Source organism: Quercus lobata, chromosome 11 (assembly GCF_001633185.2).
Source record: "Quercus lobata isolate SW786 chromosome 11, ValleyOak3.0 Primary Assembly, whole genome shotgun sequence".
NCBI lineage: Eukaryota > Viridiplantae > Streptophyta > Magnoliopsida > Fagales > Fagaceae > Quercus > Quercus lobata.
This window is the reverse complement of record NC_044914.1, coordinates 33,302,799-33,314,344: the sequence shown is the minus strand read 5'-3', so window position 1 is coordinate 33,314,344 and position 11,546 is coordinate 33,302,799. Positions and strand designations below refer to the sequence as shown.

Here is an 11,546-nt window from a genome sequence, read left to right as displayed (position 1 = left end):
TCTGACCATTTTTCTTCTTCACAGGTACAATGTTAGAAAGCCATTTTGGGTGTTGGATGGGTTTGATAAAACCAGCTGTTAGTAATTTCTTGACTTTTTGGACTATTTGAGCTTCTACCTCAGTGTGGAAGACCCTAGCTGGTTGGACTACTGGCCTCATCCCTGGGTCCACATTAAGAGAATGGACTACCAACTCTGGGTCTAGACCTGGCATCTCATCATAGGTCCACGCAAACACATCTCTGTATTTTTGAAGCAAGGTTATCAATTGTTCTCTTTCTTGAGCCACCAATTGACTGCTAATGAAGACAGGTTTTCGGGATCCTGGTTCTGTCCCCAAGTCTACTTCCTTTAATTCTTCCTCAGGCTGAATCTGGGCCTCCTTAACTGGTTCTTCTGGGATTTCTTCTTGGGCCATCATGCAGCTTGGTGGTCCGGGACCTTCCTGCACAATGCATTCGGGTCCCGCGCACCTTCACAAACGATAAATTAGCCTTCCCCCAGGTTCCCGCACCACCACACATTCTCGGGATCCTGAAGAGCTGGGCTCTCTCTTTTGTCTTTTTCTTTCTAGAAGGTTTCTCAGGTCACGGGTGCCCCTTCCTCCTTCTTCTTCTTCTAGGACAGGTGCCCCCGGGGTCCCCAGGGCGGGGTTCTCATCATCTGGCTCCAACTCATCATAAAACATCGTTTCTGCAAAGTTCACTTCTCCCTGGCTGAAAGGATTATGATTGGCAGGGATCCTTATGGGCCTCCCATTCAGTCTCCCTTTAATGCATTGATGGAACGTGGATGGAATAAGGCGATGTTTATGAAGCCACGGGCGTCCCAGCAACACGTGATAAGAAACTTCTGCATTAATCACATGAAATCTTGTCAGAGCTACTATCGGCCCCACCCTTAAGGCTAGTTGCACGTATCCTTCTGTTGACTCTACTGATCCTCCAAATCCTGTTATCTCCATGGAAGTCCCCAGGATCCTTCTGTCAACTAAGCCAACAGCTTCCAGGGTACTTAAGGCTATGAGGTTGAGTGATGCCCCTGTATCCACCAGTGCTCTTCTGACTTGAACGCCGTTTATGGTGGCCATTAGATAAAGGGGTCTACGGTGGTCTGGGTGCTCAATCTCCATGTCTTCATCAGTGAAGGTTATTGCATTGGTTGTTTCCAGGAAAGCTCGACTAGCATGTGACTCAGCTGTAAAGCATTCCATCCCTGAATCTGCTGCTATGCTCATGAGAGACTCTGTGGCCACCCTCCTTGCTTCTGGTCCGAATCCTAATTGATTGAATAGTGACCTGAACTTGGGATTCTTCTGGAGGGTTCTGACTGTGCTCGGGTGGAAGGATCCTTCAGATTCTCCTGTTTCTGCCGGGTTCCCGTGTATTACCACTGTTACCACCCCTTTTCCTTTGTGGTTAGGCAAGGGGTTCCTCTGCACTTCCGGCTCCTTCTGGGTGAGCTCCAGGGTTCCTTCTCTCAACTTTTTGTGGAAGAGTCTGCGAAGGGTCCAGCAATCCTTGGTGGAGTGCTTGACATAATTATGGATTCTGCAAAATAAAGGGTTCTTCCTTTCTTCTTCTGTTGGTGGCCTGGACACAGTGAATGGCCTGACCACCCCATCTCCAATCCACTTGTCTAGGACATGGCTTAACTCTTCAGCTGTACATGGGATCACTGGTGGTTCCTCAAACACCTTCCCATCTGGTCTCTTCCTTTTCTCTCCTGCTGATGCTGTCATAGCCTGGGATGCGGGCAGCCTTTTTGTTCTCATGGTTTGCGCCGTCCTTCTGGTTCTCTGTAGCAGGTCAGCAAATTGTGTGATACATAAATTTTCAAGGTTAAGCCTGTAATCAAAAAGCATGTTGGCCACACAGGTTTCCACGAGCTCCTTTTCTTCATGGTCTCCATAGCAGTCTAAGGACACATCTTCGAATCTTTTAATGAATTGAACAGGATCTTCTCCAGGTCTCTGCCTCACCATTTGCAGGTTCTGGAAAGTGATTTTGTCTTCACCAGGGTAATATTTGGCGCAGAATTTTTCCATCATCTCATCCCAGGTTTTGATGGACCTGGGTCTCAGTGTGGTGTACCAAGTGTATGCCCTATCCACTAAGGATTTGGCGAATTCCCTTAGACATAATTCTTTGTCTCCTGCATAGGGGCCCATAGTGTGAACAAACCTACTCACATGTTCCACGGCACTTCCGTTTCTTCCATCGAAAGGATGGAACTTTGGGGGTTCGTACCCCTTAGGGTATGGTTTGCCAAGAAGTTCTGGAGGGAACGGGGGATCCCGAGAGAATTGCTTGGGGATCCCCGAGAGTTTTTCCCTTTCTTGCTCCAGGAGGGCATTGACGTCTGCCAGTGTCAAGTACTGAGGGTTGGCCCTTCCTCCCACTGCTGACCCTCCTTCTGGCTGCGTCCCATCTTGGTGGCCAGTAGGGGGAATATTGTCTCTGACTTCCTGTGTCCTGCCTTCTTTGAGAAGACGAACTTCTTGCTCCAGATCCTTTAACATTGCTGTCATTCTGGCCATTAGGTCTGGTTCCTGCCTTGCGTGTCTTTGTTCTGACACCACTTCCTGTTCTACCAAGGGTATCCCACCTCCTTGTCTGGAGACTTCCTCGTTTTCTCCTACAGGCTCAGAGGCCGTAGGTGGCACATTAGTTCCCTTGCTGTTTCTTTGTCTCGGAGGCATTCTCTGTGAAGGGTTGCTTCTTCCTTCTTCTTTGCCCAGTCCCCAGTGGAGTCGCCAAAATGTGAGAGTGCTTTTTTTCAGGATACTCAAGCCCAAGGATCCTGGGTTTGAATGAAAAGGAAGGATTTGGTGGACCGGGCCTTGATTCACCGCAGCTAACAAGCTGTTTTAGAATCAAGTGAATGCAGAGAATACTCCTGATAATATACAGAAAGACAACAAACAAGGATATCGAGGAGTACCAAAATTAACAACGTAAGTTCAGAAGGAAACAAAGCAGGAAAAAAAAAAAAAAAAAAAAAAAAAGCAGGATTAGCAAAACGATAAAGCAAAGAAATAGTGCTATGAGGATCCCGGGAATTATTAAGCAGTGTTTCATTAATAAGTTATCTGTTTTGATTACAGAAAAGCTCACTAGGACGTGATACAAGGTCCAATCAAGCTCAAAAATTGCAGTCTTGAATGGCGATTTCAGCCTTCAAAACTTGCAAAGTTTGATTCTCGTTGAATCCGAGTATGTGCAATAGTGGCCTTTACAGGATATCGGGAAGCAGTATTTGTTCTTCCCTTAGTATTTTTCTTTCTGCATAGATTTTTCTGATGGTTCTTCCTAGAGAATTTCTTCTTTCTTCTGTTTCTTTCTCTTTTTCTCGCTACCTTCTTCACAACCCGTCCCCTCCTTTTATAATGGAGTTTTTCTGGGTGTCCCGGGTTCCCCTGTTTTGTTCTTTTGCAAACAGAGCATGTTTTGTCCCTGTCGCCTCGGTAAGTCCCTTTGCCATTTTCTCTCATTCTTTCCTTCTCTTGGTTCTGATTCCTTCGAAAGCTTCTGGTTGGCCATCCTCTTTGGGACGTGCTGAGGTATGCCCTTCTTGGCATCCTCATTTCTGGCGCATTCCTCTTTTCCCTTTCTTTCCTATTTGGGCGGAATCCTGTTCTGCCATTTTTGAAAGTCATTCGTTGCCATTCTTCTTCCCTGTTCTGGTTCCCCGAGGCTCTTTTGCTGTCTGTGCCATGAGAGGTCGCTCGCGTTTCTTGTTTTCTTTTTTCTTTTCCTGTCTTCTTTCTACCGATCTGTCCCAGTCTTCCTTTTTATTTGTGCTTGAAGGGATTTGAGGATCCTTGCTTCTTTAAATTTTGCCGTGGTCTCTTTTTTGGGATGCTTCTTCCTTTTCTGGGCTTCAGGATCCTCTGGGCCTTCCTTTTGTCCCCCCATGGGTCATCCGTGCCTATTACTTTTGGGCTTAGCCTGAGATTTTTCCTTTTGGGCTTGACTTGTTCTTTTGTTTTGGGCTTATTTCATTATGACCTTTTTTAGACCTCAACACCTTTCAACTCCACCACCAAACCATGAGTCATTCCTTATTCCCATGGTTGAACCAAATGTGGCACAACCCCAAAACCATGTCCATGCTCAAATACAGATGTTATGGCAAGTTCTCATTTTTTTTCAAATGAATATTCTCTCACTTATTACTTCACAACTCATAGATTGTTCATAGAAGCATTTCATCAAACACATAATTTGCATTACAAACCCACAAACGAAAATACATATAGAAAATAAAAACAAACCCAAAATAAATCATTGAAAATACCATGAAACAAGATACACAAACAAATCAAACAAAACCCACAAACAAATCAAATGAAACCCAAACAAACTATATTAAATATCAATGTAATCCAAATATTAACACTTTTTACACTATCCAACAATTCGAATGCTCAATTTGTTAAAAAAAAAAAATCATTTTTTTTATTTACTCATTTTCCAAACAACCAAACAGAATAATATACATGCATTCACTAAAATGACATGAATCACTAAAACCCAAAAAGATTTGAAATTGAAAATCGAAATAGGTAACATCATGAAATTCCAAAATCTAAAATTGGAGAAAGAGAGAGAGAGAGAGAGAGTACCTTCGGCACGGTGGGTCAATGGGAGCAATTCTGAGTTTGAGTGGCTGAGTGTCAATGGGAGCAGTACCTTCGGCACGGTGAGTGATTTTGAAAGTTTGAGAGTGAGGGAGTGAGTCACTGAGTTTGAGAGGGCGGAGAAATCAAGGATTTATGGGATCGGATTATTAAAGATCTACGAACCCGGTAACCAAAATTCCACACAAAGTTCTTGGCTTTTCTATTTTTGATTTATGAAAACTCTATATTTGTGAGTGTCTGAGAGTGCAGATTTTAGGTTTTAAGTGGTCATAAATGTGTTTCTGAAACTCGGTTTTAGAAGGGAGTCTAATAAAAAACATTAAGTAAAAATCGAGTTTTAAAAACTCAAGTTTGTAAAGTGAGTTTTTAAAACTCGATATCCACGTGGAAAACTTTGTCCATGTCAATATATGAAAAAAAACCCCAAAAACGAGTTTTAAAAGCTCGAGTTCTCATTGGATCTCGAGTTTTAGAAACTCGAGATGCTAGTTTCACATTTTCTTTCAAAACCGGGCAACTAACGAAATTGTTAGCATAGTAACGTTATTTGGAAAGAGTGTTCCTCATCCTCAAACCCCAAACCCATGGTGGAAATGAACACCATCACCAAGCCACCATGGCCAGACCCACTATCACTGGCCCCACCACAAGCCACTTGACCAAGCCATATGCCCATATTCTCTTCGTCTTCTCCATGGGTCATGGCTCCATCATGGGTCGTGTGTGCATCAAGTCCAACGTGGATCATGGCAAGTTCAGCGTAGGTCGTGGCTCTCTTATGTCCAATGTGGGTCGTGGGTTGTGGGTTTCTCAAGTCTAGCGTGGGTCATGATGGGTTGATTTATGGTTCATGGGTTTTGATTTTAGGTGGGTTCCAATGGGTTTTGGGTTGGAATTTTCTAGTTTTGATTTATTAATGGATTTTGGGATGGGTCTTGCCTTTTGGATTCAGATTTTGTGGGTTTCAGTTGTGTGAATTTTGCTTTGATTTTTTCTGGGTTTCTGTGCATCTGTAGGTTCATGGTGGTGGTGGTAGGATGTTGCCGTGGTGGTGGGGTGGGTTGTTGCCATGGTGGTTAGGTGGGTGGTGTGTCGGCGAGGTGGTGGTTGAATGGCAATGGTGGGTTTATGGGTTTAAGTGTTGTGAGTGTGGGTATATATGTGGGTCTGGTGGGTTTGCTTGGTGGTCTGGCAGTGGCATTGTGAAATGGTGGATGTTGGTCTGGAGGTGGTACTATGATGTGGTGGTTGTTGGTTGCTTAGGAGGAAGAGGGAGGAAGAGGGAGAAAGAGAAACGATAAGAAAAAGAATTTTAAAAAATATATATTTAAATAAAGTGACAAAAAAAAATAGAATTTGGGATGTTGGGTGAGCTAGACAGAGTAGCATATGCTAGCAACTAAAAACATTACTGGCAGGTCTGGTAATATAAAGAGAACAAGTAGATTCCTCGAGGATCAAGTAAATGTATTGCAAGTTTTGTGAGGTTGAAGGTAGGGTATACAGAAAAATGAGAGGCTGATTCATTCAATGGTAATACCTATAACAGTCATGTAATACAAAAGTTCTCTGGCTGCTAATACATGGTAACAGTTCATTTTACAAAGGATCTGGAAAATCATGTTTGCAAAACCCCAATATTTAAGCAAACTATGATTTACCAATAATGGCATTATTGAATGGCTGAAATGACTTCAGTAATGGCATGGAATTTTCTTCTTTCCTTGAGAAGCAACTTTTCCATTTCAAGAGCCCGGCATTCACAATCTGCATGTCTGCTAGCATCAGTGATTGATTCAAAATCCTCAACATGTGCAACATCAACAATTCTCCTGTCAATCAGAAGATGCCCAAAATGAATCAACACTAGCAGTTAATATCAACACATTACAAAAAGAATTTCACTAGAGATTCTAAAAGGATGAACATTAGCAAAATTATCCCCCATAAGAAATATATGAACTAATTATACAGTGTCATTGCCCTTTTTCTGTTGATTTACCATATTACATCTAGAAACTACATAGTGATAACATCTTCACTCAATAGATAATATGCAATAAAAATGAATTACGAATGACTCCTCCTTGTTAGAAGCTAATTCATCTAACATATTTTCCATGCTTAGAAAATGTGTCCATGATTGGCATTTTACAACAAACACAGCAATCCATAGTGAAAAGAAAATTTATTAATGAGTCTTAGTTCAATATTTTTTCTGAAGGTTTAGTATTGATTCAATATGGTCACCAAAGAAACAAAATCAGGTGAAACAGGTTTATTAAGAAATGCATTCTTCCATTGACAAGGATATTTGGCCTTTGTATCAGTGGAAATGGTTCCAGCAAGTGATCAAAAAATATGGGGACAATGCTTGATTCATTGTTATAGCATACGATTATAAACAAATATCTTCAATTATGGATTAAAATTATTCTCTTAATTTCTTTGAAATTTGAAAATCTTCCATCAATTAGCATTCAGAGGTTATGGTCTGTCTGAGATGCACAATACTCTCCGCCTTAAGGATAGTAAGCTCTAAAAAGTGAAAGCAATATGGTTAAACTTTCAAAAGCAGTGAAAGGAATGAATATTGAAAACATTTACACACAGAACACAGAAGATATATTGAAACCAAAAAATCTGTAATCAGATTTGTTACCTTATCATTTTGGCAGCACCAAATCCAAGTGTGTCATGGAACAAATCTTCCATAAATTTCTTTTGTACAAGCTGCTGAAGCTCAAGATTGTTATATATTGCAGGAAGATATGCCTCACCAAAACCATCCTTGTGCTCATCCCAAAGTGCAATGAATTTCTTGCTGAAAGGATTCTAAGTATCTTCAATTGTCCTCAAAACCCACTCCTTGTATGTCTGCACAATAATTCCAATATCAAATATGACCCTTAAGAATAGCTAAAGAATAAGAAGTAATAATGTAAACACATCCAAACAAGGCTACAAGTCATGCTTTTTACATAAGGAAACTGCAATAGATAGTTTCCTAAAAAAAAACAAAAGCAAAGAACTTCACCAAAAGAAAAAATTGTTACACCCCACCCATCAAACAGGTCGGATAGAAGGTTGTCCATCCACTACCTAATCAATTGAGAGGGAAAAAAAAAAAAACAATTACAAGAAATAAATAGCGACGTGGGCTTGTGGGGGAAATGTTATACAAAATAATAATGAAGGCAAGAACAAAATAATAATGAAGGCAAGAAGCTATGTTTGTTTGTTTGCTATTGTGAAAATTAATTTTCAATTGTAATCTTCATTGCACTGCCATTTCAGAGTAAAATGGCTTATTGATAATTTGGGAGAAAATATTTTATGCCAAGTAAATAAAGGATCCTTTGGGACTACATTATGTTGAAGTTGTTGAAAAGGAGAGGGGTCTCTCCTACTAAGGGGCATCTTTTTCCATGTTCCATAGATCCTTCTCTCTTTTCCCACAGAAATAAATTAGTGAAAATTTCAACATAATTTCAAAGTCCAAGCAAGAAGGGAAAGATTAGTTGAATAATATGAAACATTAAAAACAGAGAGGCTCTTGCTTGTTTTCAATAAAATTAATTACTTTTCAAAAGAAAAAATAAAGACACAGGCAATTACTAAAACAGGACATACTTTTCTGTCATTCACTTGATCAGTATGTCCATCTTGTGCAAAGAAAGCCAAAATCAAGTTTCGAAGAAATGCTTCAATATCAAAACCCATAGGCCCATAAAATGCTAATTCCAGATCTAAAACTTGAGTTGACTCATGAGTAACCATGACAGAACTTGTATGGAGATCTCCATGTAGAAGAGCCTGGGCTCTCTCATAGAATCTAAAGGAAAAGAAACTTTTTAATATCTCATATAACACTAGAAACGATAGAATTGCCACACGTTACAAAAAGAAAATAACAACAATGAGCAAGTACTATACTTAGATTTCAACTCAGCAACTTCAAGCTTGAAAACATTATCCTCTCGAAGAGCCTCAGCATCACAATCAAGATAAGGGGAAGTCCAATGGTTATACTGAGAAACCTTGTAAATGTCAGAAAAAACAACCTGCTCAGTGAGCCTGCATAACTCCATGTTCCCACAAAACTCAGCAACTGCATAAAGCAAGAATGAGTCATATTACAATAAGGACCATATAAATATGAGACACCATTTACATCTAATTACAACACAATCACACTCTGAATAAACTCATCAAACCCAAAACATTTTTTTTTTCTTTTTGATAATTATAGTTAGGGGAAGTGGGATTTGAACTCTTCATATCTTCGTTGTAAACACCAAGAAGTATCTGTTGAGTTACAAGGCTCTTTGCAACCCAAGACATAAAATTTAAGGAAAGTAATTCATAGCAAGAGCAAAAAGGCAAACAACAAATAAACAAATCAAAACAAGTTGTGATCAATCTTCCCAGAATAATCTTCAAGCAATCTAGACAATTTAATGTCAAAACACTTGAGTTGCAACACAAAATGTAGAAGAGAGTGCAAGCAAGACTATTGTCACCCCAGTCAATTTTAAAGCAACCTATTGATAAGAATCAATCCTCTACCAACTTACTTAGATGCATCAGCACATTCAAAAAACTGAGTTAAAACAGTTGCAATTATATATATAGCCTGGAAAGATATGGTCATACTGTGAAATAAAGACTCACAAAGGAGAAGATCATATAATGCATGCCAGATACAATAAAAATACAAAATTACGAATTGAGGTTCACACACCTGCACATTTGTGCTCCGTGGTGGAACGATAAAGGAGGGATGTGAAATAAAGTGTCCTCGCCATGAATTCTGACATGTGTTCTGCCAGCAAGGGGTATTCAATTCCAGCAATCAACCATTTTCTCACTATAATATGTGGAGGCTCCAAGTAACACATGCCAACCGACCCAACTTAATCAACCCAACTCTCTCAATGCCACTGCCTCAAAATATGCTCGTTCCTTAGTCGTTGGCCAAGAATCCCCTATACAACACATGTATGGAAGAGCTTGTAGAACCGCATGGCACAACAAATTACAATATAGAAGACACAACCACAAAAGATCACCTCCAAGTAGTTGAACTAGAGCACGCGGAGAGAATATATGATAATTACTGCTAGCCACAAAAGCTTAAGATATCATGATAAATTACTGAGTATCCCAAAAGCTCAAGTTAATAGGGAATTCAAGTTTTAAACATTTAACCTTTATTCTAATTGTATATACCTTGACAATAACAACTAAACACCATGATTTAGCTTGATGTTCAAGTAACCAAGATTGATACACCTTTTGATGATTATTAAGTGAGAATTGAGATTGTAAGTGAAATTTCAATTGCATAATATAGATGAGCCGATCGTATTGAGAGTACACTTTATTCTTTCTTTTGTAATTCATATGTTGCACGAAAGTAAATTACTTTTACATCTTAACCTCTTTGTTCAAAGTTTGTTTGGGTCTTCTTCTCAGAATTGTATATGCTAATAAATCCATTTAAAAAAAATTAATTAAAAAAAGTTAGGAGTGGCAAAAATGATCCAAACCCATTAACTTGCCCGTGAACTGCATCTTATAAATCAACAACTACCCACCCAATTAGAAATACTCAAACTAATAAAGACACATTGGGATTCGATATAGACGGGTATTAATTAGTAATTCTAATTCATTGAGTTGTTGATTTAGTAAAACTTAAAATTTTTTATTTTACTCAACAATATTAACCTTTCAAAGTGATCAAAAACCCATGAAACCAAATACTCCATAACCTTTAACATTACCAAAATCTACACGCTACTTGTGTCAACTTATGATTGAATTTCAACACTTTTATGAGATTCCACCACAGATATTTGAGCATTTTATGTCAATTTATGCACCAATCATGATTTAACACTTAAGTACGGCGTGGAAAATGGTGTGTCCCTCGCATTTTTTTTTGGACATTTCAAAGTTATTTTGGTCATTTTAGAAATTCAGGGATATTTAGTCAGTTAGGACAATTAGGAGTATTTGGGCATTCCAAGGGTATTTTGGTGGTTTAGAGGTATTCTAATTTTTGGTCATTTTGGAGTCTTAATGGATATTTGGATTATTTGGGCATTTCAAAGTTTTAAAGGGTATTTTGTTCATTTTTAAGGTTCTAGTAGTATTTTGGTGATTTAGGGTATTTTGGCTTTTCTAAAGAGTCCTAAAATATTTTGGTCATTTTAAATTTTGGGAGTTTTAAAATAATTATAATTATATTTATATATAATATATATTGTGTTTATATATGCACGTGAATTTAATGATAATAATTGGTTAAATGGTTGTGTTGGGTTTTTATAAATAAATAAATAATTGGGTTTTTTTTTTTTTTTTTTTTGAGAATCAAATAAATAATTGGGTTGATTCTTGCTTAAATTAAATTAAATGGCTTAGGTGGATAATGACTATTTAATATACATTTAAATGGGTAAATATATAAATTCAAAACTCATCTAACCAACCATCCCTACCTATTCATTTCTCTAACACCCAGCCAATAAAAATTAAAATGCAAATATGCCCAGACAATACATAGCATTACAAACAAAATGTAGGCTATTAAGGTTTTGGAAAGGGAACGAACCTGCTTGATGACGAAAGATCCGGCATGGCTGACTACGATGTAAACAAAATTGAGCTTGCCATCTCCGACCTTTTTAACCTTGAGGTTGCTGCCGAGCTTAGAGTAGAGAGAAGGCACGGCCTTTATGTACTCAATCAAGGACTTCTCATCCAAGACTCAGTGAAAGCCATTGTGAGCGGCAATGAATATGATATAAAAAAGTAGAGGTTGAATCACTATTGGTGGAAATGTCAAAATGAAGATTGAGATGGGACTAATGAGAGTAGGACGACTTCTTTT

General features: G+C 38.8%; 1 pseudogene; it reads right to left on the bottom strand.

Moving 5' to 3' along the window:
* Positions 1-6,278: 6,278 nt before the first annotated feature.
* LOC115969531 lies at positions 6,279-9,661 on the bottom strand (annotated as a pseudogene).
* Positions 9,662-11,546: the final 1,885 nt, after the last annotated feature.